The sequence below is a fragment of the Furipterus horrens genome, unplaced genomic scaffold (genome assembly GCF_987537825.1).
Source record: "Furipterus horrens unplaced genomic scaffold, mFurHor1.1.pri manual_scaffold_7, whole genome shotgun sequence".
Classification (NCBI taxonomy): domain Eukaryota; kingdom Metazoa; phylum Chordata; class Mammalia; order Chiroptera; family Furipteridae; genus Furipterus; species Furipterus horrens.
Genome location: NW_028327177.1, coordinates 58,924,993 through 58,939,037, shown reverse-complemented (window position 1 = coordinate 58,939,037; position 14,045 = coordinate 58,924,993). Strand labels below are relative to the sequence as shown.

Genomic DNA, 14,045 nt, shown 5'->3' with positions numbered 1-14,045 from the left:
AGTTTACAAATAGGCCCTGGTCCCTGCCTTCCTCCCCACTATCATGTCTCATCAAGATCCTCTCTCTTGCTCAGTGAGCCTGAGCACATTGGCCTGTTTTCATTCCTTCTGTGTGTGAAGCTCTTTTCTAGCTTGGAGTTGTTTCCTCCTGTCCAGCTGATCTCCTACCTTCCCAGATATCTCCTACTCATCCTTCAGAAATAAGCTTAAATGTCACTCTGTTAGAGAGACATCAGAGCAATATCTGTCGGAAGGATGGGTAGATGGATAGATGGATGGATGGAGATGCATTTCCTGGCCTTGCAATTTAAATGAAAGTTTCTCTTGATACTATTTTCATCGTAATACTTTTTCTTAAATAGCACAGCAATTTTCCATGATTTAGTATGTATCTTCCCCAACCCAGAGGACTGTACATTCCATGAGGGCAAATAACTAATGACTTCATACCCATTAGAGAGCATCCCATGTAGAAAGCATCCACTATATCTACATTGAGTAACTGAACAAAATAAAAATCTGAAGATTACATCCACATCACTAAAATAGCTATAAAGAAGGGGTAAGGCTTTTTCTAACATTTTAAAGTCTTTTAATTAATGGATTTCATTATCACAGAACAATACAAAAGAATGATATGTTTTGAGGGAAAGTAATATGTGGCCTTTGAGATGAATGAGAATCACCAGTTGAAACAGTCCTTGTATACTGTCTCAGAGACATTAATCAAAGACAAATATAATTCTATAATCAGTATGATTATACTAATTATACAGTATGATTCTTAGCAAAATTCAAATTTTACTTGGACAGAAGAGCTCTTATGATGTATACAGTTCAGCAGTCAACAAACCATTTGCTCAAAATAATAGAAAAGAAACATTTATTTTTTTCATCTGACATAATTATTATTTTAAATATGGAAGTGGGGGGGTGTCTCAGGATCATTTGAACACATTCCCTTCCTGCGTGTTCAACTGTAAGTCCTTCCTATCTCAACACTGCTCTAAATCCCCAGGAGTGATAGACAGAAAAACTGGCTAATCCAGGAGCCAATAATCAGGAGCAGGGGGCAGGCCAGTCTAGCTGCCACAGTGCTCAGCCAGTCCAGGGGCATGTGTAACTTGCCAGCAGGATCAAGGCTACAATTCTAAACTAGCTGGAAATTGTAGGAGCTGGGGCTCAGGGTACTTTGCTGTGTGGCAACCATAAGCTCTTCTGAGCTTAGCCCAGGCCCTGTGCCTTGGGGAAAGGAGACCAACCTTTCAGGCCAGAGATCCCTAAAGACAGCACACCCCCCTGAGTCCACACTCCAGATATGCTGGGCAAGCAACAGAGACCTTACATGTTTATCAGCTCATCTTGAGTTATCAGATTTTTGTTAAGTTCTAGATTTCAAGGTCATCCCATTCATGGCTTGTTTAATTTTGTATCACTATCTATTGTACACTCATCCTTAGGAAGCATGCTCTTATGTAGTACTTTTGAAATTTGTTTTTAAAAAGATGAGGAGGATATTATTAATAATTATCAAAGAACTTTGGGAGAGAATTCATGCATGAAAAATGAACTCATATTAGGATCACTAATATCAGGCAACTTTGAATTTATTTTATCAGTTTGTGGACTTTAACATAGTCCACATGAGACTCAGAGTAATTATTGAAAACAAGATTCCTGAGTCCATCTCAAACCTATTGAATCAGAATTCATCAAGGGAGTGACCGGGACATATGTATATTTAACAAGTGCCCATGATGATTGTCATCAGGGGAGTTTTAGAAATTGTCCTACTGAAATGATTCTTCATCAGAGAAACACTTGGGATTGCTGGGGAGGCTCTCAGAATGTATGTGATGGGGTCTGTCTTGGAGATATTTCTAAGGGAGGATGTAGCCTAGATAAGCATCTTTTGAAAATACTTACCAAGGGATTCTCACCTGTACTTTGATAAAGTATCAGTCCTAAAGGAATACTTAATATGGATCTGAATTGTTAGAGAAGAAAATGTCAAAGAAGGAAATGGCGGTGCATACTTCTTCCTAGAAGTAGCAAAACTCTTCAGAGCAGCAAACACAGCAGGACTGACACACTAGTATAGAGCTGGAGGTTCCTAAATGTCCACTCTGTCACAGTCAGGCAGACAGTTGATGAATTACTCAATCATTTGGTGAGTCCAAAGTCACTCATGCCATCTGGATGACCCAGGCAGTTTTTCCAGTCTGAACACACAGTTTTCGAGGGTCCTAAAATTCATGAGGTTCACACACTGTTGTACCCATGTTGCTGACTCATATGCCAACTGGTAGTTACATTCAGTCCCATATAAAGTATTGATTTTTAAAATAATAACATCTAACCACTATGCTATACACCTGAAAGTAATAGAATATTGAATCTCAACTGTAATTGAAAAAAAATTAAAATTAAAAAAATGATACTTATCCATTAATGATTTGTGAACTCAAACATTAGGAAGCAAAAAGAGGAATATTTTAGGTACACTAAAAGCCCTGAAATGCCTCTGAATATTCACAAAAATTATCATTATGTACTAATTATTAAACCCAGAAAAATCCATCCATCCACCTCTCCATTCAATTCAATTCAGTGTCTAAACCAGTAAATTTCCATTTTGTCTATCTGTATAATTCTTCCACAGTGTTTTGATTTGTGCTGCAAATTTAGTGTGTGAATAGTTCTAGCTGTATGGGTATTTTTGTACCAAACAATAACAATGAACTAGGTGCTATGTAAATAGAAAAATAAACTGACATGCTAAGATGCTGAAAATTTACCTTTCAATTTAATTATTAATTAGTACAATTTCAAGGTTTAAAATAAAAATAAATCAAAACAAGCATTGCCAACATGCCTCTTATATTTTTCTTTGTATCTTTATAATTTTTTACATACATACAAATACAGCATATTACATATATTGGTCTGTATCTTGCTTTTTTCTAGCTAATAGATTTTGGGGATTTTTTTGTGTGAGTACATAGAAAGTTTTCCTTCTTTTTTGAGAATCATGAAATCTAAATTTCAATTCAATTTTATTAAGTTCTGAATCAGATATTCATTTATCTATGACCAAGGCCCATCTGTAAATGTATATGTATATATGTGTGTATATTTTTAAAAGATCACTGGATGTATCAGTTCAGGGCCTCCAAAAAGCAGATGCCAGGACAGAATTAGACATACAAAAGGATTATGAGGGGAACACATGTAAAGGATATAAGCCAGAAGAAGCAGAAGTAGGTGGGGAGAACCTTTAAGTCACAAAGCAGCTGTTGACTGGAGATAGTTCATGCGGAGCATGGCCTCAACTCAGACTCTGCCGGGACCCAAAGCTACAGCTGCTCAATAAAGTTCACCCATTTCCCCGCTTGCAGCAAGTTATCTTGAAGGGAGATCTGAGCAGTGCATAGCCATGGCTGATCCATCTTCCCCTTCCATTCCAAAGAGTGATTTCTTCACACATTTGGGGAGCAGCTCCTATCAGCCCCTCCTCTTGAGAGAAAGCTTAGAAAAGTAAAATTGATAAGACAACTAGGAACCCTGTCTCTGCAGTTGGTCATGGAGCTGTAAATGCTTATCTTCTGCCTCTTCTCTCCATCCTTAATTCCCCTCACTCCAAGCTATCATAGCAGCAGGGTCTGGTGATTTTCCTGGTGGTGTGACCCAAACCTCATTCCTAGAGGGTCTCAGCCCTTCTCAGAGTGGGGTTGCTGCATGCATGCATTTATAGCTACAAGGGGTCTGTGGAAAACTAGGAAGCACCCAATGGATCACCTGAGTTTTGTACATTTCTTTCTGTCCCTGTTGTACAAAAACCTCTTCCTGATCACCAGGATCAATTATTCCTGCCAGTACAGCGATTCCTCTTCTCATCTGCTGATCCCTGAGCACAAGAGTCTATGGAACTGCCATGCAGCAGCCAGAATTTGCAGTTCAACAGGACTATCACTTTGTCCACTTGCAGGAGTGAGGTCCACTGGAAACCCTGCAGAGCCCGGAGCTGGTCATTTGGCTGTGATGCTAAGTGGGGTGCTCTTGCTTCCACCAATTAGTTCTTAGACCTATACATTCTTCTTACTGGGAACATCATGCTACCCAGAAGTCTGATTTAGTGAATAAACTGCATCCTGAAGGTCACACTCTGGGTTTGATGATTATTACCTGCAAACTGTGCCTTTAGGAGACCATTCATTCCCACACCCTGCAAGGCTGGCTGCTCATAGATAATAGAGGGATGTAGTAACACAAAATGTAATAAGAGCCATGATCAAAGTTCACTTTTCACCTCCTTCACTGTGAAGTGGGTCCCCTGGTTGGACTTTGTTGCATGAAATTTTATATTTGTGGTTCAGGCATTCCATAAAACCCTGGACACTGGTGACATGGACTGGGGTTCCATGGGCAGAAAAGGCAAACCTATATCCAGAATAGGGGTCTGATCCTAGAGAGGACACTGGCTATTCCAAACTGGAAGAGGCCCAGCATAGTCTATTTGCCACCAAGTAGTTGATTGGAATTCTCAAGGAGTAGTGTCTGTTACTGGCAGACTGGACAGAAATGGTAGTAGCTAAATTGGCCTTGATGAATGGGAGTCCTTTCTGTTGGGCCATGTATAACCTCCATCTCTGCCACAAAGGCCACTAGTTCATGTGACTCTTGTTTCTGGGCTGGGCTGGCTGATGAGGAAGAGTGGCTGCCATCACCTGGCTGAGTCCTGTTGTCTACTTGGGTTTTTCTCTTCCACAGGAGCCATTGACATGCTGCACAAAACTCCTCACATGCATCGCAAATTCCCATATATTCATCCACAGGTCTCCACCCTATACCTCCATGTCTCTAGTCTTCTAGTCCTGTCCCTTGCAGGCCTCTGACAAGATGGCGAGGCTGTTGGCCATTGTCCAGAAATCTATGGATATTCCCCCTTCAGGCCACTTTTCCTTTCACACAAAATAGATGACCAAGTTCACCACTCCCAGCTCTGCCCCCTCGGATTACCACCTCCTCCCACCCAGGTGGCTGTAATGCAGCCCCCATTCATTTTCAGCTTCATCCATATCTCAAGCCTGTCCACCTATTATGTTAGTCAAAAGGTCCTTTTAGTTTTTTTCCTGTAAAATAAAAGACACATGTTTCATTTTCACCAATAAGTTTATTGATTTGTATATTTTGAGTATGTCAGCTATCTCCAGCATGGTATAATGTTGATTGTTCTCAATTAATGTCTTGATTTGATTGCTATCAACTTCAATTGTTTTACCCAACCATGGAGCATTGTCCAGTGATAAATCTCCAGCAAAAAACTTCACAAACCACTTTTGACATGTTCAATCAGTCACAGCACCTTCTCCACACACTTCCCAAATCTTTTTTTGTGTTTCAGTTGCATTTTTACCTTTCTTGAAATAACAAGGCATAAAATGCTGAAAATGTTGCACATTTTCTTCCAATTTCAATATGAAAATGGCTATACAAAAATTCACCAATTTTGATAAGCTTTTTTAATGCACACTGATACCACAGCTATAACAATACAATCTATGAAGTTAAAGACAACTATGAGCTACTAGAGCCATCTTAAAGAAAAGAACAAATGAACTTTTTGGCCAACTCAGTGTAAACCTAGGGCAAGCTTTTCTCCCTCCTTCAGCTGGTGGTATGAAGCCCTAAACTTCCTACTATGAGAGCTGGGGAAAGGGTATTTATTAGTGCAGCCCTAGGAGACATGGGGTGTGGGCACCTTTTCTTGCAGGTTACTTATGCCCTCTCATCTTGCTCAGCTTGATCCTTGACCTACTATGTTGATCTCACAATGGCCTGCTTCTTGGTCTGTCTTTGTCTTGGCAGGTTCAACAAGACCCAGCTCATAATGAGAAATTCTAGATGAATGGTCACTTGGAGTCCTATGATCAAGCATTTCTTTACTGGTAAGGTCAAGTAACTGACCAGAAACTGCTTCTCAAAAACTATAGAATTCTCTTTTGCAGATGACACAGCCTTGCTTCAGATCCCCATAGACCTTCAGTGTGAGGGTCTTCATATTATGTTTTTCTCACCCCTAGCACCAAACACCAACACCAAAGGCTCTGCCCAATCATAGGGTCCAAGAGGCAGGGCTGCTTAGGGCATGGCCTGGGCCTACTGTGGAGCTCTTTCCTGCTCTGAACCCTCTCAGGGCTGGCATCCTGCATTCCATGTCACTCAGCATATAGACTGGAGCAGTTTCTAAGTGCAGTATGAATTGCTTCCAGAATCCAAGAGACCTGCCAGGTGCCCTGGTTCCTTTCTTGTGCTGGAGGCCACAAGGTCACAATTTTTCTCTTATTTGGAGGGGATGGTCTGAGCAAGCGTGGCCTTGATGTGAACACCATAGCTGAGCTGAAGTCACAGCAGCTGGAGACTGTCTGATAAGTACTCTCCTTCCAGCACCTGAGCAAGCCACCCCATGGGGTATTCCTACTTCTCAATGAGCTTTAAAAAGTACTTGTCACATGAAAGTAACCGTGGAATATGCAAGCGATGACAAAAATGCAAGAGCGTGTGTAAGGAAATGAGGAAGAATTTAAGCATTATCTGGAATGCAATCAGTGTCTGAAGAACCCAACAAGGGCTTTGAGGTGTGCTGTTAAGGTGACACATGGACTGGGACTGCAACCCTGGCAAGGACAGAACATGCCCCATGTCACTCATTTAGAAGAAAACCTTTTCTATCATTGGCTGTTATTTCAAATCCCTTACCAGAGCCCTTGGAACCATTTCTTCCCCAGTAAGAATTCACATTTCTTCTACTATTTACTAATTGATTTCGTTTCTTCTCCTTTTAAGCTGTTATCATTTAGCAGCTGTTTACATATTAGTGGTGTTTTCTGCAATATTGTGTGCCTCCTTTATTTATTCAACTCTTCGGAAAAGGATTATCTCATCAATATTCACAACCTTTACCATCTCAATACCAACACTCCCAAATATACTTTTATGTTCCCTTGTCACTCCCAAGTTGTATTTTTTCAAACACAATGTTGCCTCAGTATTTTCATATCTTCAGAATAAAGGGTTGTGATTTGTAGTGTATCGTTAGATGAGATTGTCATCTTGTCTCCCCATGTCCCTGGAGGTCTCTTCTGTTTCTGTCACAGACTTGAATTCCCTCGTTTCTTCCCTCTGTAGGATTCTCTTAACTCAAGACCAGTCCTTTAGAGATGTCTGTAAGGATGCCCTTTCCACTTTATCCACAAAGCCAAACAATATGCCAATGATTCCCCCAAACAGCTTCAACCATAATAGCCCACAAAACCATTCTGTCCTATGAAGTCTCAGGAATATTGGCACTTACTTGCTACTGTAGTCATCTCCCATGGTCTTTTTTATCTCCTGCCTCTTTAGAGATGTTTTACATCCTTAAAGAGCAAGGTCTGAGGCTCACTTCTCTGTCTCCAAATGTAACCCAGTGATCATATATACATGTGCACATATGCACACACACACACGCACACACACACACACACACACACACACACACACACATTTTATGGTTTCAGGTGTTAGGTCTTCAATAAGACCTGCAACCCACTCTGTGCTTTAAGCTTACTACTTCTTTTAAGCCTCCTTTAATCAGTCATTAGTTTCTCATTATTAGAACTTCCCTGAAATCCTCTGTGAGCCTCATCATTGGTACATGCTGTCTAAGTCTATAAGCAGTCCTGTGCATTAGGAAGAGTAGGGAGAGAGCCACAAGGGACAAGTTATGGGAATAAACCAAAGCACTGCTCTTGAGACTTAAATAAGGCTCAGCTGGTGTTTTTATATTGTAATTAGACTAGTTCTAAATTAGACTTCTCACACTGAAGGTAGACTTGCCTAGTTGTACAGATAAGCTAGCAGATATCCAGCAATTATACAAAATTCTGGTACCACAAAGCTAATGTCTAGAACACAAAAGATAGCCTAAAATTAAGGAGACTAGAAAGAGATAAGGAGAAAACTACACAGGACATGAGCCAGCTGAAGTAGTAAGTGAGGAAGAAGCAGAGGAGAGGTGGGATGTACAGATTTTACAGAAGCTGAGGGAGAAACATGCTCACAAGTATCAAATTCGCAGCTGCCTCTAGCAGAACAAGAACTGAAGAGATGCAATTATATATGTCAACCAGGAGGTCCCCCAAGGCTAGACAAGCTCAACTACACCTGAAATGTTGATTATGATCTCGGACGCTGAAATAAATCCAGCAAGCAGGATTATTGGCCAGTAACTAACGGAGGACTGTGGCTCGCTCTGACCAACAGCAGAGAGCGGGAAGCCTCAGCCTCCTTTTATTAGGATTTCAAAAGTTACTAGAAGGGTGTGACATTCCAGCCAACAACAGGAGAATTTTACAAGTGCAAGAATTCTTACAAAGTGTCATTAATATGTAAAATACAGCCAGGGTAACTCCTGGTTTAGCTAGCACCTGTCAAGGAAGCAAGGCAGACACACTAATCCTCAATGTCAGCTCCATTTTAAGACTTTATTAATAAGGAGGCAGATGGAGTACACAACAGAACTCACTGTTTCCAGGATTCCATGACTCAGTGGCCTCAACAGCCTAAAGCTGAAGGCGGAGACAAGATTCGCTCATCATCTCCTGGGTCATGGGACGACACCTGGGTGGAGGGGCATGAGAATGCCCCTACCCAGAGATCTGTGTTCCTGCAACACCAGTGAGGACAGCACCCAAATTGAGTGGCGCAAGAATGAGTGATATTAGGTAAACACTCAACTGTAACATACTCTTTCAAGAAGGTCTGCATCTCTCAGGGAAGACACAGAAGACTTGAGGTAAAGGCAGTATAGTAGACCCTTGGATGTTGAACTTAACATTCTGGAAGACTGTTCGAGAAGTAATTTTTCAAAAACTGAATCATACTCATATTCATGCATTCTCTCTTTTGTCACCTGAGACCCACGTGACTGATTATACAGGTATCAGCATGAAACGGTTGTAGGGTCAAGAACCAAAGTTTTGAGACACGCTGTGTCTCCCTCCACAACTAAGAAGGAATAAAACTACCTCAAAACTCGGAACAACCAGGAGTTCCAGAAAACCAAACTACATGGAAGTCTAGCAAACAAAGATATAAAGAAGAAATACTCATCCAGACAGGTAGGAGAGGCGGAGCCGGGGTGGAGAGGAAGCAGTGTGGTGGCAGTAGCAGATGCGGCAGCAGTGGCAGGCTGGCAGAAAGAGTACTCACATGTTTTAAAAAGTTGGGACACCTAGGGAGTGCTCCCAGCTCCTCACTGGCCCTCGCAGCTCACAGTCCCAGCACTGGGGAAAATCAAGGCTCATTGCTTCTGACTATGCAGACCAGTGGGGCTTGGGGCAGAGGCAGAAACTTCCAGTCTCTCAGCAGAGTCCACTTGTTTAAAGGGCCCCCACGGCCCTAGAACATCTGCAGACACACCCACTCTGGGAACGACAGGTTGGGCAGCAGCTAGAGAGGCACCAGTCCAGTGCAGAAGTGGGAAAGGTGCCTGGAAAAGCAGCGAAAAGCGGCGAGTGCTGAGCGGGCGGCATTGTTCCCTCTTGGACCCCTCCCCCACAAAGAGCATCACAACGTGGTCAAACAGGTTTCCCTGCACTGACGAATCCCTAAGGGTCCTTCCCTTACAACATAACAGGAGCGACAGCTTTACCTGGGACATGGAGGCAAACAAACGTTGGAGCCTGTCAGAATGAGGAGACAGAGAAGTATGGCCCAAAAGGGGAAACGAATCAAGGTTCCAGTGGGAGAACTAAGTGATGAGGAAAGAGCCAACCTCACAGATGAGGAGATAGACAACTTAACAGATGCAGAATTCAAAACACTGGTGATAAAGATGCTCATAGGCTTGACAGATATGCATGAGTACAGCAAACGCATAAGAGAAGTAGTGAAGGCGATGCTAAGTGAAACAAAGGAAAATCCACACAAAACCAATGGTGAAGGGAAGGAAACTGGGCTTCAAATCAATGATTTGGAACATAAGGAAGAAAAAAAGTCAACCAGTGCAGAAAGAGGAAGCAAGTGTTGAAAAAAATGAGGAAAACTTCCCAAATTTTGCGAAAGAAATGGACATACAAGTCTGAGAAGCACAGTGTGTCCTGGGCAAGCTGGACCCAGAGGGAACCACACCAGGACGCCTCATGATTGAGATGCCAAAGGTGAAAGATAAAGAGAGAGTCCTGGGGGCAGCAAGAGAGAGGCAAAGATTTGCCTACAGGGGGCTGCCTAAGGACTATCAGCTGATTTCTCAGAGGACACTTTGCAGGCAGGAAGGGAATGGCAAGCAGTATTTAATGTGATGAAAGGCAACCTGCAACCAGGATTACTCTATCCAGCAAGGCTATCATTTAGAATGGAAGGGCAGATGAAGTGCTTCCCAGACAAGGTAAAGCTAAAGGAGTTAATCATCTTCAAGCCATTATTATATGAAATGTCAAAAGGGCTTACTTAAGAAAAAGAAAGTCAAAACTATGAACACTAAAATGACAATAAACTCACAACTATCAACAACTGAATCTAAAAATAAAAACAAAATCCAACTAAGCAAACATGAATAGGGACAGAATCATAGGTATAGGGATCATTTGGAGGGCTATCAGCTAGGAGGGGGGAGGGGGAGAAATGGGGATATGGTGCAGGGATTAAGAAGCATAATCGGTTGGTACAAAATAGACAGGGGGAAGTTAAGAATAATATAGGAAAGTGTAAAGCCAAAGAACTTACATGCATGACCCATGGACATGAACTAAGGGGGGTGGGAGCAAAGGGGAAAAGAATTGGAACTACTGTAACAACATAATCAATAAAATATACTTAAAAAAAAAAGAACCAAAGTTTTGTTCAACAACCAAGACATTTTTTCCATGAACAACTTGGCCAAAAACTGAATTATTCGAGATGGGAGATTTTCGAGAAACAAGGCTTGACTGTACCTAGAAATGAGGGCTGTTTTCACATGGAGGACACATGAGCACATTTGATGAATGAAGGAAAGAAATTATAGCATATTCAAAAGAAGGAACTGACCCAGAACTTGGGCAGGAAAAGGACGTCTTTTCCTCTGGGTTGGGGTGAGTGGGGAGAAAAAGAAAACAAGAACTAATGTTAAGTTCTGAAGAGACGAAAGAGATGGCAGGTGTCCCATGTGTTGACTCTTTTCCTCTCTGAAGAATAAAACAAGGCCTTATGTGTTGACTCTTTTCCTCTCTGAAGAATAAAACAAGGCCTCTGCTCATTGGGAAGGAACTGGGGTTGAGAGGAGCCTGGAGCAGTCATTGGAAGTCACCCAGGAAGAGATTACAGAGCTGTGTGGAGGGATAGATCTGAGGTCTGCACCCATGTTTTGCAATGGCAACTGGTAAGTGATATGATTTTCTCCAGAATGCAGCTTCTTAGGAGTGGGGAGTGAGAAACGGTGGCTTAGGATTGGGGGCTGGGTGATCAAATGTACCAGGAGGTCAATGTGGAAAGGACAGTGTGGTAGAAATGACTCATATGGTATTTCGGCAGGGTAGGTTGAGCCATGAGGACAGGGAGGGCATCAAAGGAGTGGAGACCTTGATATGAGTCAATGATTTGTTTAGTGAGTGGGAAAGATGAGAGAGTGTTGTCAAACAGTGGGATTGTCAAGGTCCAGTTTTAAGTGCTGGTTTACATCAGGGCCCAGGTAAGATCCAGGCTGTGTCTGAGGACTTTATGATAAAGGTCATGATACTGCAAAAGGCTTGAGGGAAGGATAAAGCTGCCCAGAAAAGTGGCAGGGGACAGCATGTCGGGAAGAGTACATAAACCATTAGTCCTCAATCAATACAGGGAAGTGACCTTGAAAAGATGGCAACAAGATTAGCCCCATGGCTTGAGTTAATAGTGCAAATCTCAAAAGGAGGCACTACTGAGCAATGGCTGTCAGAGAGAAAAGTGAGGATTACTTATAGGCAGACCTTGTTTTGTTTCATTTTATTGCACTTCACAGATTTTGCATTTTTAGAAAATTGATGGCAAAAAGATATGACTTGCTTTATTGTGATACTCGCATTATTGAGGTGGTCTGGAATCAAACTGGCAAAATCACCAAGGTGATTTCTAGATAATTGTTTCCTACATGTTCCTGTCTTCCCGACCTCTGTAATTTACTCTTTTTCCTCCATTTCTTTAATGCTAGACAGTAGCATTACCATTCATCTGGGAAGCTGTTCTTAAAAATAAGAAAAGTCATCTTTATCACTCTTTCTTGCTCTCCACCCAGAGAGCTTCCTCCTCGAGTTTGACCCCTCTCACTCTTGCTCCAAAGCAGGAGGGTAATAAACAGAACCACCTCTACAGCCAGACAGACTTGAGTTTGAAATCTGCCTTGAATGATCTTGGGCTCATAAATGTCTTACCCCTTATTTTTCTTACACCTGTACTAGTACTAACCCCATGGGTTATTATGAGATTTAAGTGAATTAATGCATGTAAAGAATCTGACAGTGACTGCCTTCAAAGTTTTGAAAAACATTCATTTTGGAATTTTCTTCCTCTGATGACTTCATGTTGTCTGCAAAGCTTCTGACCATATTTCTTAATTTCTATATTTATTGTAGACAAGTTTCTTAAACTTTTTTAATGCTTTATTATAAAGGTGCTAGTAATACTCCTTTTAACATATAAGTCTAGTAACTTTAACTGTATGTGCTTTTTTACACACTTGGAATCACATCTTTTAAACAATAAACACTGGCAGATTAGCTTTGTGTCATTTGTAAATTTTTATTAAAAATTCTCAATAATCAATTCTAATATGTAAATAAAATTAAATCATTAATAATTTTTAAACACATTTTCATTTTAAAAAAGTTAAAATCTAAGTACAACATCCTCACCAACATGTTACTAGAGAATCACACTCAAAACGGCTTACCTTTTGTTACAAAGTTTTCTAGAATGGCAGTCTCTATTAGCTGGGTTTGAACTGGAGGAAAGAAACTGCCAGTGGTTGTTGGCTCATGGGCTTTAATGGCCTCCCCCACCCCACCTGTCAAACCAACATTCACATTCTCTTCTTACTAATCCCTTCTTAAAGCTAAATTCAACTCCCCCTTATCCAGGGCAAAGGTTCAGAATGAGAGGGAAAATAAGGACATTACTAACCCTGACTAGTAAATGCAACATTATTCCACTGCCTACTCTCTGCCATCCATCATTCTCAGCACCTCTTCTTAGTTCACTTTCCCATCTTTTCCAAATTTGTATTACCATTGAACCTGAATCCTGACATCAATGAAGACATCAACGTGACTAGGGAAATTCCATTATGATGGCAGCAGGTAAATGGGAGCATGCCTTGCATTGTTACTTTGCCAAAAATTGTTCAGTGAGGTACCTAGTATTCAATATTAATTTTCTTCAATGATAAGAGTCAATGGCAGAGTTGGGATACACTTAACACATCATTGACCAGTCATGAAAAAACTTGTGTTTTCAAGCCCAAACATTGTTGACCAATAACAACTTGACTCGTGTTTGCACTTGCATTAGTTTATACAATTCTTAAAATTATGAGTAATATAGGATTTTGTAAAAGTTTTCTTAATCATGTTCAATCGTGTCTACTTTATTATGAAAAATTATTTTTCTAGATATTCCAGGTTTTATCACAATTTTAGTACTGCAAAACTTTCAAATATGACGCATTGTGATGGTGAAGAGTTTTTCAATGAATTGTACACACACAGATGCTTTTTTGGATTATCCGAGTGACTCTGAAGTATATAGCAGTGATGTGGAAGATGACAGTCTGTTGGAAGATAGTTATGAATCTGATATTAGACCACCAAAGCAGCAAAAAAGAAATGTGACAAGATGAGTAGACAAAAAATGACATTATATGAACCTTGGAGGATTATACAAATATTTCTGGTGTAACTGTTGAACTTAGTGATCCACAGAGTATCAGTGAAGTGACAGATTTACTTTTTGATAATATATTTTTTTAATTTAATTGCTTTTCAAACCAATTTATA

The 14,045-nt window shown here is 40.9% G+C and overlaps 1 protein-coding gene across 1 annotated transcript in view; it reads right to left on the bottom strand.

Moving 5' to 3' along the window:
* Nucleotides 1-13,031, bottom strand: part of GDAP1 (ganglioside induced differentiation associated protein 1) — a 70,086-nt gene extending 57,055 nt beyond the window's left edge. The window contains exon 1 of the mRNA XM_090282885.1: nt 12,944-13,031. The gene's annotated coding sequence lies outside the window, so the exon portion shown is untranslated. The remainder of the gene's footprint in view (nt 1-12,943) is intronic.
* Nucleotides 13,032-14,045: the final 1,014 nt, after the last annotated feature.